This window comes from Lynx rufus, unplaced genomic scaffold (assembly GCF_022079265.1).
Source record: "Lynx rufus isolate CCGP_SWC_20201006 ecotype Redwood Valley unplaced genomic scaffold, mLynRuf1.p SCAF_15, whole genome shotgun sequence".
NCBI lineage: Eukaryota > Metazoa > Chordata > Mammalia > Carnivora > Felidae > Lynx > Lynx rufus.
Window position 1 is genome coordinate 31,424,837 of NW_025814829.1, and position 24,421 is coordinate 31,449,257.

At 43.8% G+C, this 24,421-nt stretch overlaps 1 pseudogene; it reads right to left on the reverse strand.

The window, feature by feature from the left end:
* Positions 1-24,421, reverse strand: part of LOC124509841 (potassium voltage-gated channel subfamily H member 1-like) — a 132,569-nt pseudogene that overhangs the window by 82,930 nt on the left and 25,218 nt on the right.

Genomic DNA, 24,421 nt, shown 5'->3' on the forward strand with positions numbered 1-24,421 from the left:
GGTTGAAAGGACAGTAGAGCCCAAGTGAGACACTGATTAAAGAAAGGGTCTGGTTATAAACAAAGGGGAGCAAAGCATCAACTCAGAACTTCTGAGACCAAAGGCAGAGAGAAAAAATGGGCTGCAGGAAGGAGAAGGTATAAATAGGTATTGAGCAGTTCCTACAGGTACTATGTCACTGTTTTGTTGTAATGCATGTGATCTTCTCAATAAACCTAATTAGGAGAGACTTTTATTAGACTCTTTTTACAGATGAGCCTAGAATAGTTTAGGAACTTTCACAAGAGCACACAGCTGGTCAGTAGTCAAAACCAGGATTCAAACCTAGGTCCCTAGCCCCAAAGTGGGTGCTCTGTTTCGTAAGTTACTAATATCATGGCCTGCGTAGCCTGCTGTTTAACCAAAGGGAGGTGTGCTATGCCTCCCACACACCCCGGCTGTGGTGTGGCTGTCACTCTGTTGGGGGGGAACATCTTGTGTCCCCAGACTGGGATTTACTGTACAGATTTCTGAGTGTGCTGGGGGATAGTGAAGATACTTTGGAGACACTCTGTTCCACCCCTGAAAGGTCAGTGAACTGGGAGAAAGCAGAAGCCAAAGAATGCCAGCATGGGAGAAGCTGCACAGGATGATGCGATGCTGCTTAGCAGCAGGAGCATGTGCAGAGTTTGGAAACTGCCACCTACTGGCTGGGTGACCTTGGAGAAGTGATTCTCTTCTCCACAGGGTCACAGGGCCCTAGTTTATTCCCTGGAGAAACGGGACTGATACTATAATGTCATGGCGTTATTCTGAGGATTTAATAAACGGACATGAAACACATACCAACTTTGGGACGTAACTTGCAGCTTGCACAATATCAGGAGTGGGTAATAATGTTACTATTAGTATTGTGCAAAGCTCTGATTGCAGAAAAAAGACCACTCAGGGCCTTGAGGAAAATTCCCGGAGAGCCTTCAGCCCAGAGTGCCAAGGGTCTGGGAGGAGGAAGGCTCTTCCTCCCCTTCTTTTCATGGACAACCACATGCAACCTCCCTTAGAGGAAACAAGGCTGCTGTGCTTTCCTCTTGGAAAAATCCTGACTCCCTGGCTGACTTAAGATGTCAGAATGGCCTAATTTTTCCCTCCATGAATGAAACTGGCGAAAATAGTGAGGGAATGCTGACCTCTCTACTGGCAGGAGCCAAGCACCATGTCAGCATTCCAGAGCAGCTGCAGGAGGTACAGAGAACCCTGGAATAACACCTGCCCCACAGAACATTCTGCAGAGTGAGTACCCTATATAAGCAAAGGCAGAAGAGCTGCCTTCTTTTTTTTTTTAAGTTTATTTATTTTGAGAGAGAGAGAGTACAAGTAGGGGAGGGGCAGAGAGAGAGAGACAGAATCCTAAGCAGGCTCTGAACTGTCAGCACAGAGCCTGATATGGGGCTCGATCCTACGAACCATGAGATCATGACCTGAGCCAAGACCAAGAGTTGGACGCTTAACCAAATGAGCCACCCAGGCACCCCAAGCTTCCTTCTTTTTATTTTCCAAAAGGCACAAGATAATAAAGAGTAGAGTGAAGTAGGGTGTCAAGTGGGTAAAACAAAATAATAACCCACAATGTAACTGAGCCTGTACTGTGTGAGATCCTGTGTGTGAGCTTTGCTGGTATTATCTTGTTTAATCCTCACAATTATCCTACGAGGTAGAACTTCTCATCATCCTCATTTTACAGTTGAGGAAGCACTTATGACTTGCAGAAGCATTAAGTGGCAGAGGTGGGACACAGACCCAGGTCTCATCTGGCTCAGTGCCCATAGGCAAGGAAACCCAAAGATCAAAATGCAGGGTTGGCTTCAGGGTCATGCCTCTTTCATCCTTGCCTATGACTTCTGGTGTCTTTGGAGGAAATAGAGGAAGGTGACATGTCCCTTCCTGAGTTGGGTCCCAACAGCAGTGCAGAGAGCTGGGCGGTGCTCACACACATGGATTCAGGGAAAAAGGGACGAGGCTTAGAATGCAGAGGCCAGGGGAGGCCACGAAGCTGTGAGAATCAGCAAGAGGCCCATCAGCAAGAGGCCTGGGCGATAAGTCATTTCTGGCTCCAATTCTTTCATTACTGACACAGCTCTGTGACCTTTCTATAAAAGGTCATATTTGTGAAATGAGGGTGGTAGGAAAATGGAGGGGATACTGGATGGCCACTGACGCACCTTCCAGCTCAGAGTTTTTGCTGTGCACTAGAGGACGTCGACAGAACCAAACAACTCCCCAAACAGATGTCAAAGGCACTATGTTCTCAGGAATCTTTGCAAATAACACTCAATTTTGCCAAGATAGAAACAGCCACAAGAATACACTTCACTTTGCCAGAAAAAAAAATAGCTACAAGAATAATTCATGCATGTAATGTTCTTGTCTTCTATGCCCTATGTAACTATGAATTAATTCTCAGAAGGACACAATGAGAGATTACAATGGCAACACCAAAACATGACAGCCTCTTTTTTCCAAGAAAAAGAATGGCTACCTCTTCTTGTAAAGAACCTCACTAAAATTGTGCCAGACTCAGAGGCATTTGTGATTGGAAAGACATTTGAAGGTCAACTAATGTGACTCTCCATTGGATGCCTCAGGGCCCTCTGCAATATCTCTGAGGGGTATCTAGGGAATGTCTAAATACCTTAAGGACCACCTGATCTTTCTCATATCTTCTACAGCTTGGATGCTTCCTCTACACCTTGTGTCCATACAGACCCCACCTAATCTTCCTCCATGACAGCCTTTCTGAAATGCCACCCTCGAGTCTTCCCTTCCACAAGAGCAGTCAAGCATTCTGTACTTATGAAGATAGTCTGACCACAGAGGCACTTCTGTTTTTGTTTTTTTTTTTATAAGACAGATTTATTTGATCCACAATTATTCCAAAATGATTACTACTCCAAATAACCCAAACTGTGTTTTTTTCAACCTATATTATCAGCAGCACCGAAAGCTGATTATAATCAACTTCCTCTCATAAAAAGAAGGAAAAAATTGTAAAAAAATAGACTTTAGAAGAATCCACGTGGCTAAAAGTACCACTAGCAAGCATTCCACGTTCCCAAATGAACAAATAAGAACTGTGAATGCACACTTCAACACCACTGCCCATTCCCGATGAGAATTCAAATGGCCAGCATTCAAATCACAGAACCATAAAAACAATCCACAACCTCACATTGTATGATGTGGAAACTGAGGCCTAGAGATTCCATCTCTTGGCAAGCCAAATGTTTATTAATCCTCTGTACTGGGTTAGGCACTGGGGCTACCCAGGTACCCAGGCCTTGCCCTCTTGGGCCTCTGAGCAGGGACTCACAAGCATATATTAGGGATAACCAGGTAATAGGCCTTTGGAACCTTGTACAAGTAACTTGAAAGACAAAAGGCTGATTCCTTTCTCTGTGCCTTGGCTTAAACTGCTCCCACAATAGCTTATATAAATCATACTTCTTGTACTTAGCCTCCGGTACTACATTTATCCTTCCTGTGTTGATCTTCTCTGTTAGACTTTAGGTTCCTGGAAACGAGGAACTGAGTGTTATTCAGCTTTATATGTCTAGTCTCATTCAGCTGGTGTGTACTGGGTTTGATGAGTGAATGAGTAAACATTTCAGTAGTCTTAAGGGTTAGTAGGCACTTGTCACACAGAGAAGGAGAAAAAAGAATGCCTGGCTGAGGACGCCCAGGGCTCTGAAGGGTGTGGTGCTTGCAGAGCTGTGCAGAGTCCTCATGGTGGGAGTGTTCGGGGTGGTAGCAGTGGGCATGGCAAGAGTGGCTGAGGTTTTGGCTTGGGAGTTAAGTCAGGGCCAGATGTGAAAAGCCACACAAGCCATGCTGAAGCATACAGACATTATCCTAAAGTTAGGTTGAGGGCAAAAAGTCTTTACAAAGGAAGGGACATGATCCCATTTGTTTTTAAGGTCATAGGATCGGCCAAAGGAGGAAGTGCCATGTCGAGGACAGATACAAGCGGGAGCCTGTTGCATGGTGCCAGAAACAGGAAAGGTCTGCATCCGGGTGCTGTGTCCCAAGAGCTCAGGGAGAGCCCCAAGGATGGAAGTAGAGTGTGGACCCAGGTTTGAGAGCTTAGGTGGAACTCAAAGGATTTGAGGAGTAACCTGAGACATGGGAGACTGGGAAGAAGCATCAACCATGATGCCAGCATTTCTAACTTGGAACCCCAGGGTGATATAATGTCAACAGAGGCAAGGACCATAAGAAGAGGAACAGTTTTGGAGGAAAGGTTATGAGGTCATTTGTTGAAAGATTCCTATGATAATCCCTACAGGCGGTTTCTATGGGTCAGAGCTACCTTGTTAACTAAAAGAGATAGATGAAGGTCAAGAAAGTCGGTCATGAAAAACCTAAAGAGTACAAGACGAATAGTTTAGTCCTCACAGAGGCAGATGGAACTGATGATCTGAGGGTTGAAAGAAACCATTTCAGACCAGAACTCTTCTCTGGGTCTTAAAACGGCTCATTTCTCAAACCCTTAAATCAGCAGGTGTATACAAGATACTCTCTAGGCAATCAGATTCCATACCTTTCTGATTTTCTGGGCCCAACTGAATCATCTTCATAGCTTTTAAAAATTATTATTATCAGCTGGCAAATGGTCTCACACCATTTAGTGAGTCCTAGTCACCAAGGAGAGTTCAGTTTATTTGAATTAAGTAGCCCCAGTCAGTCACTTTTCTGACTAATGACCTCATCTTTTTTTTAATTTAATTTAATTTTTTTTCAATATATGAAATTTATGGTCAAATTGGTTTCCATACAACACCCAGTGCTCATCCCAAAAGGTGCCCTCCTCAATACCCGTCACCCACCCTCCCCATCCTCCCACCCCCATCAACCCTCAGTTTGTTCTCAGTTTTTAAGAGTCTCTTATGCTTAATGACCTCATTTTTTGCTCATCTTTTCAAAAGGCCAGAAGGTGTAGATATTGCTGGGGAAAAGCCCACGGACACACTCATGAACCAACCCCTTCTGCAGCAAAGTTAATCCATCTTTTTAATCTAGCAACATTCCTGTTTCCCTTATTTCATAGCAAAAGCTCTGAAGAGCAAGCCATGCACAGAACCACTGCTCCACTTAAATAAACCGCGAAAGGACTTTTCCCGCCTGTGTGGTTATCTTAAGTGCACAGAGACTGTTCTTGATAGAAAAGAAACCAAAACTGCCAGCTTACCCTCTTCCTCAAGTTGTAGGTGAGAATGAGGTTCCGGGAGAAGGAGTGGGAAAAGGCTGTGTAGAATTCTAGCACTTTCTGCAGGGCATCCCGTTTGATCACATGCAGGTCACAGTAGGTCAAGGCCCTAACATTGGCACAGGACTGGGCAAGGGTGGCTTCCTTCCAGAACACATCTCCAAACACGTCTCCTTTCCCTAGGGAGAGAAAGTGGTGGTGAAGAAAGTGTCAGCCAGAAGGCGTCTGGCCATCCAGGTTGGCTTCCCTTTGTCTCCCCAAATTGTTGTCCATTTGGCATTCTACAACTTAGGCTCAGAAAAGGAAAAAAAAAACACAGGTTTTACTTTGAACCTTAACAACACGTAACTTAAGGAACTTTAAAATACTGTATAAGACATGTCAAAGTTTAACCAATGACTTGAGGGTCATTGACTGTTAGTTACCTCCTGAACAGCCTATCCAAACGGGGAACTCCCTATTATTCTTTTTTTTTTTGAGAGATTTGCATTTTTAAAAATTGTTTTTCAATATATGAAATTTATCGTCAAATTGGTTTCCATACAACACCCAGTGCTCATCCTATTATTCTTTATCACACCCCCATTTCCCCAAAACGCCAATCATAATCTATAACTACATCATTTGTTTCCTTGTTTGCTGTGTAACTCCCAATAGGAGAGTTCCCTCCATGTCACACAGTGTCTGGCACCTAACAGGAGTTCTGTCAATATGTGCAGGCAAAAGAGAAGTAAGGAAGGAGGCTGAATTATGGATCTCCATTCATGCGACTGACTGAGAGGTGACTAGTATGGAGAAGGTGTGGACTGTCCATCAGGAGCTGAAGATCAAGAGAGGTCTCCTCTGTTTAGGATGATCCGCGTGGAAAAAGGCAGGCGAGGGTGGAGTTCACTCTCTCCCATACTCCGTCCACTGCCCTAAGGCTTATGTTTGCATGGTGTCTCATTCCTCACCCTCTCTCCCCCACCTCCTTCCATGTTCCTCACCCTTGCCAAAGGCCCTCCTTCTACTATAAAAACATGGGCCCCATACACTTGGCATCTCCAGGACCCTCCATGCCTGGCATTCCACAAGAGGATATTTAGTAAGTCAACAGAGTACTAATCCCACATAACCATCTTCTGGATCAAACTTGTATCAATCTCTTTTAATCACCTGCTTTTCACATCTAGGGATATTCTCCCTATCTTTCCCAAAGTCCAACATTTTGACATATGTCTAATGGAAAGCCCAATCCCTTCCCAGCACAGCCTCTGGTTGTAAATGGCTTGAAATGTTGTTTATCTTGCCTCTAAGTTTTCAGCACAGATAAACACAAATTTGAATCTTCAGGGAGTTGGAGAGGACTATTCCGGGGGCAATAAACAAGGCTACGAGGGTAGAGAGTAACTCTCACAACCCTCAAGGGTTGTTGGCCTATGTATCCAGACCAGCCACACTTCTCTGCAGGAACCTGGGTACCCATGACTCCATATGATTAACAGGCAAGTGTTTTCCTCATTCAGGCCAAGGAGGCAATTAGACTCCCAAGCACCTGGACAGAACTCGATCTTTTCTCAAATGCCAAAGTATCCATTCTTATATATAAGGTACTCCAGGGGCACAGCCTTCTCCAAGCACCTCCACAGCATGAGCTGGAAATCAAGTGCACTAGACACATTACTTCACAGTTACCTATGTGTTTGTGTGGCAATGTATACTTCTGATTTATGAAAATCATTTTTCAGACTCAGTATCAACAAGACACATACATGAGGATGTAGATAAAAATTTTTAGATAAAAGTGCTTTTAAAACTGTGCTAGTTCAATTCCCTTCCCAGGTGTTTTTCAATCATCTGTACTATGAGGGGGTTACTTTGGGGTGGGGGCCACTGCATGGGAATGCTTCTCTCTGTGGGATGCTACCAGCTTCCGTGGAGATGGGCTCATTCAATGTGTGCTTCCTGGTACTGAGTTCCAACCAACAAGGCTGGCCATTAGTTCATGCATAGCAAGCATTCTACAACTGCCCCCCCCCCTCACTGTGCTGCAATGCCTCCCATGCCTTTCATTTTTATGTAATCTTATTCTTCTAGAGAGAGCTCTTCCAACACGCAGTATGGTGGACAGTCAAAAAATGGACCCCATCTGTAGGCTGCAACTTCCATCAAGAGGCAAGCCCTAATTTCCTTCCCCTTGATTCTCAACTTGTCTTAGTCCCTTGTCTTGAGTGTGACAGAAGTGACTGGGACTTTAAGGCAAGATCATAAGAAGCCTTGTAGCTTCAGCCTGGGTCTCCTGGAAAACTTACTCTTAGGATGCCCATTCTTGGAACCCAACCACCACGTTTTGAGAAGAATAAGCCACGCAAGAGGTCACATATCAGTGCTCTGGTGGACAGCCCAGCTGAGCTCTCTGCTGACATCCAGCCTCTGCCAGTCACTTAAATAAGCCATCCCAGCTAGCCCATCAGACCAATCAAGCCTTCGGATGCCCGCAGCCCCAGCCAACACTGGTGTGCAGGCCACATGCAGAAAGCCCAAGTCAGAGCCAACCAACTGGGCTAAACAACCCACAGAATGGTGAGAAACAGTGACAAATTCCTTACACCACTAAATTTAGGGGAAGTTTATGCAGAAATAGGTAACGAGAACACACAGAATTGTGGAGCTCTGGGCTGAGAAGCCTGTGAGAAATTACTTAGTAAGTTACTTAATATTTCAGCAAAACATCACAAATCACCCCCAACTCTGAGCTGGCAGCACCCCACATCCCTCCCTGAAAGAATGAGACAAAAAAGAGCAAGGAGTGGTTCTCACAGGAGCAGATTTTCCTGAGTGTTTTGTGTATCAGTGCGAAAATGTAGAATTTACAAATCTTGTATCTCCTATTGGGATGAGATGTGGTATAACTAAGCCAGAACAATTGAGAGTACAAGACCATTGGTAATACCGTCTGATTCTCATTAAGAGTATAGCTGACCCTTAAAGAACATGGGTTTGAACTGCACAGGACCACTTACATGTGGATTTTTTCCAATAAATACAGTATGCCACCAAAAATGTATTTTCTCTTCCTTATGATTTTCTTGATAACATTTTCTTTTCTCTGGTTTACTTTATTGTAATAACACAGTATATTATACATATAAGATAGAAAATCCATCCTATATGTATTACGTGTTAATTGACTATTTTATCAGTAAGGCTTCTGGTCAACAGTAGGCTATTAGTAGTTAAGTTTGGTGGGAGTTAAAAGTTGTACATGGATTTTCGTTTTTTTTTAATTTTTAAAATTTTTTAATGTTTATTTATTTTTGAAAGAGAGCCAGAGTGAGAGCAGGGGAGGGGCAGAGAGAGAGGGAGACACAGAATCTGAAGCAGGCTCCAGGCTCTGAGCTGTTAGCATAGAGCCCAATGTGGGGCTCGAACCCACAAACTGTGAGATCATGACCTGAGCTGAAGTCGGACTCTTAAGCAACTGAGCCACCCAGATGCCCCTATTATACATGGATTTTCAACTGTACAGAGTGTCAGCACCCCTAACCCTCACCTTATGTAAGGGTCATTTGTCCTTCATTTATTTTTTCTTAATTTTTTAAATGTTTATTTATTATTTTGAGAGAGAGAGAGAGAAAGAGAGAGAGAGAGACAGAGCATGAGCAGGGGAGGGGCAGAGAGAGAGGGAGACACAGAATCCGAAGCAGGCTCTAGGCTCTGAGCTGTCAGCACAGAGCCCAACGTGGGGCCCAAACTCATGAACCGTGAGATCATGACCTGAGCCCAAGTCGGACGCTCAACCGACTGAGCCACCCAGGCGCCCCAATTGTCCTTCATTTAAACAAAATCTAATGTATGAGCATTACACTTCTCAAACAAGTTTGGAGTAGTTTTTCCAATTATAAAAGAACCCAGAAAGTAAAATAATAGCTGCTCATGTGTATTTAACATATGAACTTATCTGTAAAAATTCCATTTATAAATGACTCTTCAGGGGCACACTTATTGCCTAAAACAAAGGACAACCATATTATGGTTGAGACACACCATGAAATTTATAAGCATCTTTAGAAATGACAACATGCCTACTGTGAAAACTTTTCCAATCAAAGGTTTGACAGAAACAATAAGTAGAGAGTAGTTCCTACTACCCAAAGTATTTCACGGTAAGATAATCACGATTAATCTGTAGGGTCCAGGAAGTCTCAGTGTTGTTAGAACTTGGATTTGATTTTCAACCCACATTGAAAATCACACAATCTTTCTTCCTGTCAAGGCAGCATTTTTGGTATAAATGATCTGTTAGTGAGATTTAAGAATGTGGTGTCGGAGGACCCGTCAGATTCAAAACAAACCCAAACCTATTCTGGCAAATGAGAAATGTATTTATGACACATGTCACTGGGGGAAACTGTCAAAAGGAAGGATACAGAGCATTTGGCAGGCTGCTTGTAATCGACACACAGCCCTGGGAATAATGACTTCCCAGGTCAGGGTTAGGAATCAGGAAGACTGGACAAGCCCTACACTCACATTCATCCCTTGTTCCCTAGCGTGAAATGATCATTCACTGAAAAACAAAAGTTACCCCAGTGCACTTGGCAATCAAACTACTTGAGGCAATCAGCTTATTGGTTTACTTATTCCACTGAGGCCCTGGGTGCAGAATGTTAAAACATAAGTGTTCCAAGTTTCTAAAATACATTCTAAGTGGAAGTTCCGAGCTAGGGAAAAGAAAAAGGCATGAAGAGGGGAAGTAAGGCAGGACAGTCTAATTAAAAACTCCAAGCAAACATCCCTGTGATAATTAATCCTCCTCCCCCTCCCACCCCTTCAGTGCAGCTGTCTTCACTGTACCTCCACTTTTGCAGTGGACACAAACAGCCCCATAGGGCACAGATGTGGGACAGAAGAACATTCATAAAACACAGGTGGGAGGTGGGACACAGGACTGAGGAGGCACAGGGAGAGGGAGGGCAGGTCTCTGCGAGGAGCCCAGGAGAAAACCAAGACCCTGTAGATAATTGGTCTTAATGACGGGCAGAGGCTGGAACAGCCACGTGAGGAAGTTTGGAGGGGCATGGAAGGTGGGCACGAAGGGAGGCGTGACCAGGGCAAATGCTAGCAGTGCTGGAACTGGGTCCTCGGGAGGACCAAAAGCCTACTCGAATGTTAAAAAGTCACAGGAAAGCAATTCGGCTCTGAAACTGACAATTGAGTTTGAAACCCTTCAGAAAAGGCCCTGTTTGTTTGTTTCTTTGTATTACTTTTATTTTATTTTGAGAGGAGATAGTGAGAAAGTGGGGTGGGTCAGAGAGAGAGTGGGACAGAAACCCAAGCAGGCTCCACACTGCCAGCACAGAGCCCAATGTGGGGCTCAAACTCAAGAACCACAAGATCATGACCTGAGCCAAAGTCAAGAGACGCTTAAACTGACTGAGCCACCCAGGCACTCCGAGGCCCTGTTTATTCAAACACAGGCTGAGTTTAGCAGGCCCTAGGGGTCAGAGCAACACTGAAATTTCCAGCTGTTTCACTTTTCCCTATTGTGTACTCTTAGATGGGCCACTCATAATGGTAACCTATAGTAGCAAAACATAATTCTGCCGTATACATGATTATCTGCTTCTAAAATCACCAAGCATTTCTAGATCCAAACTAATTAGAAAGAACTCATTCAGTCATTCATGCAACTTTTGGCAGGCACTGTTCTAGAAGCTGAGGTATGGTAGGGGGACAATAGACATGATGCAGTGAGAGACAGAGACCCCAGTGACTATAACGTATCAGGGCTGAGTGCCTAATTCTAACATGACAGGACAGCATAGCATGTAGGAGGGGTGTCCAGTTCAAACTCATGGGGTGAGGAAAGGCTTTCAAGGAGATGTGATGTCTGAGCTGAGAACAGTTAACCAGCATAAAGATGTAGTACAGAGATGAGTCCAGGGAGGGGAAACAGCACATACAAAGGCTCTGAGGCACTGCATATGACCCTTTAGCAAGACTAACTCTACAGGTGAGTGTTGCCAGTATACCTTGCAATCCTTTGAGGAAAGTGCCTGGTCTCCTCATTCAGCTGCAAACTCACCTAAGCATCTTGCATACTCTGTACACTGAGTGGGCGACACCAACTTGCTGAATCAATATTTAAAGACCTGGATTCATGACGCTGTTGGGAGCCACGCTGAGGGTGCTGAGAGAGGTGCCAGAACATGGGGTGCAGTGAGGGCCAGCCCCCTCAGCCCACCCTACTGTCTATATTCCTCCTGTCTGGAGTATCAGGAGGTCATCTGCCCTCAAGCCATTTCAAGACCAGAGGTGTCTTGTCACCCACTTCATCAGGATGGTGACTGGCATTGCCGTCTCCTGCCCTAGGAATAATTCTGCTTATGAGACATGGAAGACAGGCTGGACAAATACTTCCAGGCAAGCTCTGAGCAGACTGTGTGCACACCACTGGACTGTACGGCCCAAGAGGACGAGGACGAGGACGAGGACAAGGGCAGTTCTCAGAGGTCCTAGATTCATCATATAAGGCAGCCATGTGACCTCTGGGTCCCCTGTTTGGTCCTCAAACATCTTGAAGACACAAAGAGAAATTGCCGAGCCCTGCCCCCTGGTGCTGCCCTCAGCGTGTTTTCCAAGCATTTTATGATCCTCTCTCAACACAAGCCTCAGGGCCAGACAGGTCAGACTGCCCGACTAGGAGCTTGAGGGGGCTCCTGCCACCTCTTTTGCTCACTCTCTGCCTTCCGGCCACACTGCAGCTCTTATGGTCCCTCCATGTCTGGCTCCCTGCCCACCTCAAGGCCTTGCCAGCACCACCTCAGACCTCCACCGTGCTCCCTAGTCTGGATAACTCCTGCTCAAGCTTCCAAACACTCCCCAACCTACTCCCTGACCATGGTCAGAGCGGCTCCCTATCACGTGTACCCTCTGTACTCTTGAAACATTCTTCCTACCTGGAATCACCACATCCCCAGCAATGGCTCTGGCACACAGCAGGCACTCAATAGCTGTTGGGTACATACATAAACCAATGGCACTGGGCACCTTACCAAACCCCACCCAGTCTCAACTTACCCAGCTAAACAATGTGGATAATAATACCCACCTCATAGGGTTGTTGTGTGGTTTACATGTAATTAATGTGAACAAAGCCCTAGCCCTGTGCTTGGAACACAATAGGTGCTCAGTAAATAGCAGACACAATAAAAGAAGAGTTTTCTTAATGGCCCCAAGAAGCAAATTCCACAGGGATCACCAGGCCCATTTTAAAAAGAGGAAAGTGAGCTCCGGAGAGGTTAAATAATTGCCCGTGACTCCACAGGCTTTTCCCAAGCTGCCATGTGGTCTCCACGCTGCTCCCAGTGGGCTGTCCTCTGCATTCAGTCCTTCAAACAACCCTCTTTTCCAGTCAACAATTAAGGGGATCCACCTTGATCAGGCACCACGCAAGGTGATGGGAAAAAGGATATATCAAAGACAGCTTTGACTTTAAGGAGCTATGGCCTACGAATCTAAGTGTTCTCCAAAACCAGTTCTGTCCTCTTATGGTAATGGAAGCCATGACTGGTAGCTGGGCACAAACATGACCAGAATTAAAAGCTGCACTGCATCTAGGTGTGGACATTTGTCCAAGTTCTGGTTAAACCTCTGGGGTTGCAGAGAGGATGTGTGCAACATCTAGGGTCTTCCCTTCCCCTCTCCTCCCTTCCTCGTGGCTGGAACAAGGATGTGAGCTCTCTTGGACCAGGAGGCCACGGTGACAACCCAGTTAGGATGAAGCAACAGGCAAGAAGGAAGCAGGGTGCCCAACACCATGAGGTTGACATGCTAGCCCTTCCATACTGGACTGCTGAAAGACAAGTTTCTGTCTTGTCTAAGCTTCTGTTACCTTGGGTTTTTCTGTTGGAGCAGCTAAACCCACATCCTAGCCAATTCAGGAGTCCATGACACCGTCCAGTGGGGCAGTACAATGTGTTGAGCTCTATGGGGAAGGTATATCCACACCTGCTTTCTCCACCTGCTGCAGGGAAAAGTGTGGGCTTCCACGTGTCTGAAGGATTGGGCAGTAACATGACAATAGAGCTCTGGAAGCACATTCAGGGCAAAAGCTCCAATGACTTCAGCTAAATACCTTGGTGATACCCACCCACTTCCCAGACCAGCCCTGACTGTGTGGCCAGCGGGCCAGGATCTGCTGAAAACTCACCGTGTACCAGGCCAGACACCAGCCAGGGATGCTGCCACGGGCACCCCCCATGTGTCTTACTCCAAAGATGATGAAGTATAGATTTTCCAGCTTATTTTGGAATACTTAATCCTCCCACGTGTATCTATGGTTATTTCCCTTGGGTCATCAGAGACCACGGGGAAGACTAGATAAGTAAAGTTTTGGTACCTTGTAAACGCTGCCTTCTTTTATCTGTAATGAAGCCACAATGCCCTTCTTTTTGCTCTTACTGAAAAAACAAATGCTGCTGGCAGTCTGTGACCTCTGCTTCATCTGCGACGGTTTAGAGAAGTGAGAAGGAACATCAAATACAAACAGGCATAGTGGAAACCTCATCAATTTGCTTTCCCGTCCAAGTTGTGAAAATATACTACTAGGAATAAAGCCTTAGCTTTAAGTGCTAGGTCTTATCTGATTGTGGTGTGGGGTTGGGTGCTGAGCCAACACATTCTATTGGATTTCTTTTGCCAACAAAGAAAGCAGGGCCTCGAGATGTTCAGGAGGCCTAGGCTCCAGGTACAAGCACGCACGTCACCCCATTCTCGGAGGTGCATCTCATTCTAGAAAGGTTTGGTCTCATTTTAGGTGTTGTCAGGAGAGCTCAGAGATGTTCAAGGATCATTTGCATTCTTACGAAGTTAGTACAAAGGACTGCAATCATTATGCTCTTCAGCAAACCATCTCTGTATCAGAGACAGGATGCTGGTGTGGATCAGCCGTATAACCTGGTCAGTGGAACCCACACAGGAACTGTGGCAGTCCAATGTCACATGCCAGGTCCAATGTGAACTCTCTGACTCTCTCTCCCAGGCAGCTATTAGATTGGGAGTGCCCAAAGATGGGGTTATACCTTACCCCCATCCTACCTCAGGTTGTGTCTCTTTGCACACAATCCAATCCAGTGCAACAATCTGAGCCCTACCTATCATGGACCAGGCAGTGTCCCAGTGATGAAAGGGGTGTTATAACAAGGAAAAGACATGGTCTCTACAAGGGGCTTGGACTGTGAGGAGATAACACCTACAAGTGTGTAACAGTGAAGTATAACAGATAAACACATAATACCAAGACTGTTACACCCATCAGAATGGCTAAAATTAACAACTCGGACAACAACAGATGTTGGCGAGGATGTGGAGAAAGGGGAACCCTTCTGCGCTGCTGGTGGGAATGCAAACTGGTGCTGCCACTCTGGAAAAAAGTATGGAGGCTCCTCAAAAAATTAATAATAGAACTACCCTCTGACTTAGCAACTGCACTACTGGGCATTTATCCAAAGGATACAAAAATGCTAATTCGAAGGGCAAATGCACCCTAATGTTTATAGCGGCACTATCAACAATAGCCAAAGTATAGAAAGAGCCCAAATGTCCATCGACTGATGAATGGATAAAGAAGATGTGGTATATATATATACATTGGAATATTACTCAGTGATCAAAAAGAATGAAATCTTGGGGCACCTGGTGGCTCAGTTGGTTGAGCACTAGACTTGGGCTCAGGTCATGATCTCACAGTTCGTGAGTTCGAGCCTCGCACAGGGCTCACTGCTGTCAGCGTGGAGCCTGCTTTGGGTCCTCTGTTCTCTCCCTTTGCCCCTCCCCCACTCACACACACATGCATGCATGCTCGCGCACTCTCTCTCCCAAAAATAAACATTTTTAAAAAAGAACAAAATCTTGCCATTTGCAACAACATGGATGGAACTAGAATGTATTATGCTAAGTGAAACAAGTCAGTCAGAGAAAGACAAATAGAAGATCTCACTCATATGTGGCATTTAAGAAACAACAGATAAACATAGGGGAAGTGAAGGAAAAATAATATAAAAACAGGGAAGGAAGCAAACCATAAGAAATTCTTAAATACAGAGAACAAACTGAGGGTTGCTGGATGGGAGGTGGGTAGGGGTATGGGCTAGATGGGTGATGGGCATTAAGGAAGAAGGTACTTGCTGGGATGAGCATTGGGTGTTATTTGTAGGTGATGAATCACTAAATTCTGCTCCTGAAACCATTATTACATGATATGTTAACTAACTTGCATTTAAATAAAAAATAAAATAAAATAAAATAAAATAATTACATTAAAAAAACATAATCCCAACATATGTTGGAGGTTATCTTAGATAAGACCATGGAGATCTCATGGAGAAAAAGGATCTGGCCTTCTACGGTGAGGCAAGAGAATTGAGACACAGGAATGAGATGGGCAACTTTTCTAAATGGGAAGCTGGATGGCTGGAAATGCAGTTAGCTGGTCTGGGCTATGTTTTCCTATCTTTTATGGCTCAATTTCTTGATAATGTTATTTATACCATCTCTACACTCCTCCTTCCATAAAGGCAACTCCAGATGCATCCCACTCTTGGCCTCTCTCTTCTCCTCCTCTGAGTGATGGGTTTGGAAGGAGAATCTGCATGTGGGTAGCCCGTTGGTCTCTTCAAGATCTGCCTGCCTTCTTTGCGCCTCCAGGCCATGAGATTTGCCAGGCAGACCCTCATGGGGGTAGGCTTGTGCTGATCAGCACCAGGGTAGGCCTAATTCTGGGGCGTACTATTGGGAAGCTTTCTTGGACACAGATACAAAGCATATTCTCTGATATTAGCTTAATCAGGAAAAAAAAAGTGATACTTGGACTGGTGTCTATCTTACTTGCTGTGTCTCTCTTGGTTCAGAACTCTGGAAAATCTTTGCAATTTATGAAGCATCCTGGAACTAACAGCCATCTCTCTCCATTCCTCAAGCTACTCTAATCTTGCTTCTGACCCCAAACCCCGCTAATGATACTCGCGCCATAGTCAATAAAGCTCTTTTCCTGATACATATAACAGATGTATTTTAATCCTCAACGTATTCTAGTTCTTGGATTCTAGTATATATTTAAGTTGTCTAGCATTTTTTATGTTTGAAATCAGACTGTGTCTTATAATCAATGACATATCACCATTTAATTGCCAGCATTATGTCCTAGTGGGCCATAAAATATTGGCATGTCTTACAATCCATAGCATCTTCCAGTCAGTGAAATTTGGTTCTGTATCAGTTGAAAATGTTCCTTCCCTCTCTCCCTGTCTTTTGTGACATCCCACCCTCCCCTGTTGGCCATCCATCGCAGGTTCCTCTACATGTCCCAGATAAACTAGCATTCCTTGGGGCTCTGCTCTAGACCTCGTTGCTTCTTTTTTTTTTTTTTTTTTAATGTTATTTATTTATTTAGAGAGGGAGAGAGAAGAGCATGAGCACGCAGGGTTATGAGAAGGAGAGAGAGAATCTGCACCACCAGTGAAGAGCCCAATACAGGGTTCAAACCCACAAACCTAGACCTCACTGCTTCTTACCCTCCTATTTCTCCTTGGGTTTTTCTCAGTCTTCCCCCAGCTTTAACTGTCACCTGGATCATGATGGTCCTCATGTTCATACCTCAAGCCTAGGTCTCTCTTCTGAGTCTAGAATCTCACAATGGACTCATTCACTTACTTCAAACCCGCAAATCCCCAAATGGAACTGGTCCCACTCCCAGGTAAGCCTGCCCACCCTCCAGTGTTCCCCATTCAGACAACAAAATTGTCCGAGTCATTCTGGACTTAACCCTTTTGCTCTTCTCTGAATCCAATAAAGGACCAAGCTCTGATAATTTTATCCACCAAATACCTCCTAAATTTGTCTACTTCCTTTCTACTGACATTAAGTCTTCAAGCTACTCTCATCTCTTAGCATTGTCCTTGGTGGTCTTCCTGCCCTCTATCCACAGGATCCAGGATAACCTTTCTAAACACAAATGTCACTCTTCTGCTTTGAAGGCTTTGAAGATGCCATCCCCTCTGCCTCAAAGACTTTCTCTTTAATCCCCTATCCCAAACCCCACCACCACTGTTCCATGTGGTAGAATTCAGTCCCTCATACAAATCTCAGCTCAGATACCATCTCTTCTGGGAAGCTTCCTTGATTTCTCTTGGGCCAGGCTGGATTAGATGCCTGTCTTATAAGCTTCCGTAGCATCCTGTTCTTACTCCTATTACAACTCTTGGCATACTATATTATAAAACTACATATTTACTTGTCTGTCTCTGTGATAAGACCATTAGCTCTATCCCAGGTGTATCTGTCTGGTTCACCATTGTATCTTCAATCCCTAGACTACACCTGGCATGTTTATGGAATGAATAAATCAATACATCAGTGAAAAGACGGGTCTGAGTGGAACATGGTAAGGTGGGCCAGGGTGTAAAAAACTCAGACTGTCTTAGGATGGAGGCTTTGAGGAGAAGATTGGTCCCCAGCCTGAGTGCAAGAACCCAGGTGTCCTCGGGCAGCTATATTGTCAGCCCGGCTCAAGAAGGAATTTGTTGACCTGTTCAGAAATAGTCCCGTAATTCACTCTGATCCAGCTTAATGCTAAGCTGAAAAATTTATAGGCGAATTTAAAATGAAGATGTAAAGATAATGAACGTTAGAAATTACTCAATCGTACAAAGGCTCTGCTTAAAGGAATTAAAATTCCACTCAAATGTGGGTCACCAGCCTTCCTTGTAGAGACTATACTAAACATGAGCAAACGATGCTGGCATCTCTGTTTGAACGGGGCTCACTCACCACTGGTTAAATTAAAGCAATGGCTTGGAAACATCATGACACTCTCCTTATATTCTCCACAACTGCAATTAGATAAAATTAAATTAGCTGAACGTCTCTCTACTAAGTAAACAGATCACAAATCTTTCACTGGAGGCAGGTGATAATTTTCCAAGATCACTACAGATAAGAATTGCAAATTGACTTGATTTTCCCCCCTTCTTGTTTATAAAAGACTATATGTGCACTGCAGCAACTGACTGAAATGTACTGAAAAATAGAAAATATTGGCTCTTAAGGCCACCACCTAGAAAACTTTGATGAACATTTTGGTACACTTTCCATCTTCCTTCTGTTTACAAATGCATTTTTATGTAGTTGAGGTTACTGCACATACAGTTACACACTCTGTTTTTCCTCCACTTAACATTATATTTAAGACATTTTGCATGCTGATAAAACTATTTATACCATCATCATAACAACAGCCTTGATTTACCATATTTTTTTAAATTTAACCAGTCCCCTCTGTCTGGACACTAAAGTTATAAGAATTTCCTTTAGAAAGATCTATTAACTCTCCTAACTACCAGTGTCTTCAGAGAAGGCAAACCAATTTTTGAAGTTGCTTAAATAAAAACAGAATTAGGAAGTAGAACCTGGTACCCACCCCCACCCTGTCTCAATCAAGTAATGTGTGCATTACCTGACACAAATGTTTTGCATTTCTGAAGTTCTAGATTATTCATACGATAGCTTCTTGCTGGGAGTGTGGATTTAATATAATTGCTTCGGCTGATGGAACAGCTATATGAATATTAATGCTTGGTTGGAGTGTTTAGAGAGACACTTCAGTGTAGCCTCCTCCCCTTGTGCTGAGCATGAGCAAAAGATATTATTATATGGTGTGCGGTTGTAATATTCACCCGGCCCCTACACCAGGTCCCCGGGGTGGTATGGAGCAATGCACTGCAGAGATGGTAGCACAGGAAGTGGGAGGCTTCCCCCCCATCCCCTCCAGCTCACAAGCATCCCAGGAAGCATCTCCATGAAGGATTTAGCCCCTCCACCTCTAAAATAACGAGGGTTTTACATGAAGCTGTTGTTCTTTTTTAAAATCCTTATTAGATAGCCACTCTGTCTTCAATGTCTAGTCATCCTCCTTTTCAAGAAGCGTTTGGGGGAGGGGTTGGGTAGTACCCACTAGATAAATGTCATTTTTTTCTCTGACCGGATCAGTAAATAACAGAAGAAATGCTGTCAAGACTTCTTTCTGAAAAAAAGTTTTATTCTTTCAAATTGCATCCTAATAGCCAAAAGGATATATGGAATAATGCTTTCTCAAGATCTACCTTAAATTAAAAAAAAAATTTTTCTCCAATTTTGAAAGTAGCATATGCTCTTTTAAAGAAGACTTGAAAGAGGGGCGCCTAGGTGGTTCGGTTGGTTGAGAGTCCAGCTTTGGCTCAGGTCATGATCTTGCCATTCTGAGTTCAAGCCCCACGTCGGGCTCTGTGCTGACAGCTCAGAGCTTGGAGCCTGCTTCGAATTCAGTGTCACCCTCTCTCTCTGCCCCTCCCCGACTCATGCTGTCTCAAAAATGAATGTTAAAAAAAATTTTAAAAAGAAGACTTGAAAGACACATACATATATGCAGAAAATGAAAATCTCTTATAGCCTCACAGACTAAAGACATCAACTATGACATGTGAGTAGAGATGTTTGTGGGCTTTTATCTACAAATGTTTTCCCCCACATAGCTGAGATCATATTGCATTTAAAAATTATATTTTACTTACTTTGCTTATCATAAGGATTTCTAATACCACTTAAAATTCCTTGTGAACATTTTGAATAGCTACACTCCCATTTCTTTTAAAATGCTCTGCTATACTTGGTCATTTATAAAAATGCTCTCAGGGCACCTGGGTGGCTCAGTCAGTTGAGCATCTGACTTCACCTCGGGTCATGATCTCACAGTTCATAAGTTCGAGCCCCACATCGGGCTCTGTGCTGACAGCTCGGAGCCTGGAGCCTGCTTCGGATTCTGTGTCTCCCTCTCTCTCTGCCCCTCTCCTGTTCACACTCCGTCTCTCTCTCTTCCTCAAAAATAAATAAACATTAAAAAATGCTCTCTTTTGTTTATTTTAGTTTATTTTTCCTGTCTCTTTTGTTTATTTTTCCTATTTCCTATTCCTTCCCCTGAACCCTAAATCTCTGTCTAGAGCCCTGGCTTCTTTTCCTGGTTTCAGACCCACCTTTCCGAATAGCTGTTGAATACTCCAGTTGGTCTTTAAATGGGACAAATCAAAACCAAGCACATCACCTTTCTTGTGTCTTCCTCCTGACTTAATCTCCTCTGTTCCGGTGCTTCCTTCTCCCCACTCACTGTCAGAATCCCCTCCCTCACCTCCCTCTGGCTGTTCCCTGCATCCTATTCTATACAACCTTTCAGACTCTTCCTTCCAGAATGTCTCATCAATCTGTCCTTCCCATCAAAGGTTGCTAGATTTAGCAAATAAAAACACAAGACACCCTATTAAAGTCTGAATTGCAGATAAATGGGTACTTTTTTAGCATAAGTACATCCCATTCAATGTTTGAGAAATACACAAAAAATTACTCATCTATATAAAATCCAAGTTTGATTGGATGTCTTGTATTTGATTTGGCAACCTTACTTTTGACTCAGTTTCTATTACCCATACCTTAACACCTCTCACCTCTACTTATAAGCCACAGTCACCCAATGCCCTCCCTGTCTCTTTGTCTAGTTCATTAATCTGTACAAATCACAGCTCCAATGGTGTCATACTTTACCTATTGCCTTCAGTTATTCCCCACTGACATTTAGAAATGTCCACTCTGATCTGCCTCTCCAGCCCCATGTCCCACTGCTGCCCCTCAGGGCTCTCAGCTCCCACTCAGATGCTGGTCCTGTGGTTATAAAATATACTCTCCACTTCCTGAGGCCTCAACTCACACCATTCTTTCCATCTAGAATGTTCTACCTCATATGTCCAAATCCTGACTCCACCTTCACAGAACCATCATCCTAAATTGGGCCCTCCTCCCCTTGAATACAGATCATAAGATGTTTATTCTACCATTTTGGCAGGTCAAAAATAGTTGAACATTGGCAATTTCATATGCTTTAGGCTAATGTAATAAAAGGCCCCTGCCATGTGCTTCCCTGCCTTACTACTTTCTACAATGTCATCCTCTGATCACATTCTACCAAAAACATCAAGCAGTGACTGCCTAAAGCAATGTTTCTCATGGTACAGGTCTTCTAACCATATGCAATGGAACCACCCAGGCGAGAGAGAGCTTGTGAACAATGCAGATTCCAAGACTCCATCCTAGAACTGGGGAGGGGACAGGGAATCTTCATTGAGCACCAGAGTTCCAGAGTCTTGTGTTCACTAAAGTTGAGAACCACTGGCCACATGTAAATTCTCCTCATTCTCCTCTCTTCACACTGGTCCCTGAATATGCCTACATATATCCCCACCTCCAGTGACTCTCTAGACTTATGCTACTCTTCCCACTTCAAGCCACAGCCTACAAACACTCCTACTAGTCCTTTCAAGCCTAGTCAACTCCTGCCTCCTCCATGAATATGTACCTGTGTTACTTACTGTCACTAATCATGCATTTGTCTCCCCAAGTAGAACAGAACATTCAACCAAGACAAGGATTTTCTCTACACCACCCATCTTGCAAAGAGACTAACACCCTGTTATGCTGTGATAGTTGCTAACTAAATAGATGCCACATTAATAGTCAACCAAGGCCAGTGGACACAAAGAAACTAAGCAAAGATGAGTGTCTTCTAAACTAGGAATCATGAGAAGGGGGTGTTCATTAAAAAAAAAATTGCATCATGAAAAAGCATTTACAACTTTATGTGCACATTTAAGGAGAATCTACATGTAAATCCTAGTTCAATAGTGACAGGACTGCAAGTAGCAAGTTAACTCAGAGTGTCTGATAAGCCATGGCCTGTCAATCTTCCCCATGGCTGCTCCCCTTCCTTGGGCAGGCTCTGACCCATCCAGAAGTCGAAAAGAGTTTCTACTAGTTGAGAGCCATGCCTAGATCTATTCTAAAAGGTACTATAAACTCAGTGAAATAAACCCTTCATCTTTCATCCTCCTCTGGCTCTGCTGCCTGTCCATGCAGTGCCAGAACCGATTCCCTCCCACCACCTCCCACAGCCTGGAGGCCATCCCTTCCCTAATATCTCTGGGCTCTGGCTCTTCTCCACATCTCCCTTCTACCACCATACGTAGGCCCTCATCGTTTCTTGCCCAAGTGTCCTAGCTAACCTCCATGCCTCTGTATTCGTGGAACGCAAATCTTTATGGAAACTCTTTCTGAGCGCTTCAACCCCACAAGATAAAATCCAGACCCTTATTCTGGACCATGAGACCCTTCACATCCCACTCTCTAACTGCCTTTCAGTTCAGTTCAATTCAACTCAACTCAACTCAATTCAATTCAATTCCACAAACAGCCCTTGGTACCTTCCATATGCTGAGCCAAGCTACAGATATGACATCAAAGGATATCAGCTCACAAGAAGGACAAATGAGTAAACATGCAATTGATGCAGTGTGATGGGAATAGGAGAAGCACAGGAGGCCTTGGAGACTTTATCAATTCGTGGTGGAAATCCTGCAGGGAATTAGTGCAGAACCAGGACTATAGCTAAATCTCCAGTTCCAGGGTTCTCTCCCCAACTCAGTGCAGTCTGGCCAAGGAGATTCTGTCTTGCCCAGGAGAATGAAAAACCACAAACCAAAACAAAAAGAGACACGAGATGATCCATGGTTAAAATATAAATTAAGTATTAAAATGCAAAACCCATAGAAGTTACTGTAGGGACACTAAATCACAGTGAAACAAAAATCATTTAAACACTGCATTTTAAGATGGAAACACAGGGAGATGGATCACACTCAAACAGAGCCCTGATGAAAGTCTATGACTCATCTCCTTTGGTCAAGTAACATGGATCGGAGATAACAACTTCCCTGCAGGTGCTTGGGCATTTCCACCGCTTGGGCTGGGGCAAAATGGTTACCTATACCTTTCTATTCTGATATCTATGAAAATTACTTTAAAAATATAATGAATAAAATGTACATGTGAAAAGCTTGAATTTATTTCAGAGAATGAAGAAAGTAAATTTGAGAACACATTTATGATTTCCAAGAGAATTCTGAGAGAAGAGTGGGAAGGTGTCCTCTCAAACGTAAGGCAGAGAACATCAGAGGAAAAGGAGATTCTAAGACATTATCCAGTATATTCTCTGCCCACAGGGGATGGCAAGCCTTTCAATCCACAAGAGCTATTGTCTACGTTTGTGTTTTTAAACTGCAGGCTTTGGAGTCAGTTAAGAAAGCAATTCAGTGAGTCATGACGTCAATTTCCTTTTAAATGAAAGAGAATGGAATCTAATAGAAAACACCAGGTTGCATCTCATGCAGCAAGAGTAAGCACTGAGCTTGATGTATAACTGTGTGTGTGTGTGTGTGTGTGTGTGTGTGTGTGTGTGTGTGTGTGTGTTCGCTGACGACACAATACACCATTTCATATGGTGAGATGAATCAAGAAAGTCTGACAAACACTCTTCTAGAAAACTCTTCTAGGGTTCTGTATTTAGCACATACTAAACATACTCAGGGATACAGACCCTTTTCCTCATTCTCATGCTAAAATTAAACAGAGAATATTAGAGCTGGAAGGAAGAAACAAATTAACAGCATGCAAATGAGTGAACTGATAACAAGACAGTAGAGACAACTGAATGAGACAGAGGAGCTTTGGGCTTTTTCTAAAGCCTTCTGCTTCATGATAACTAAGGATTCCTGGCTATTTCTTTTCCTTGTGGGAGCACTAGATACGGTACCTGCGCAATAATTACTTGTCCAGTGATCCTTTAGAAGTGGTAACACTTATCAAGCAGCGTGACTGTTGCCTTTTCAATAATGTCAGTCTCCTGCATTTATAGAAGCTCCTTGAAGGCTGGGCTAATGTGTGGTCCACTGATAACCCCAATTCTATGACAGTGCCTGGTAAGTAGTAGGTGTTCAATAAATTGTGGTTGGATTGAACTAAAATGCATCCAAAGGCAATCAAGATCTGGTTCTAGTAACCATTTGTCACCTGAACCCGCTTTGCAAGAAAAAATCAAGTTCAGTAAATTGAGCAAAAGATATCCTAATTGGGAAAAAACAACAATAACAACAAAACTCTGAACTTAAGTTTCCAGGGAGCAAATCACTCTTGGCCCAGAGATCAAGTAAGTTCAAAGGACTTGTCTCATGCCCTTGTATTAGAATAAGAGCCACTTGAAATAATACAGGCTTTTTAGGATGTCAAGCT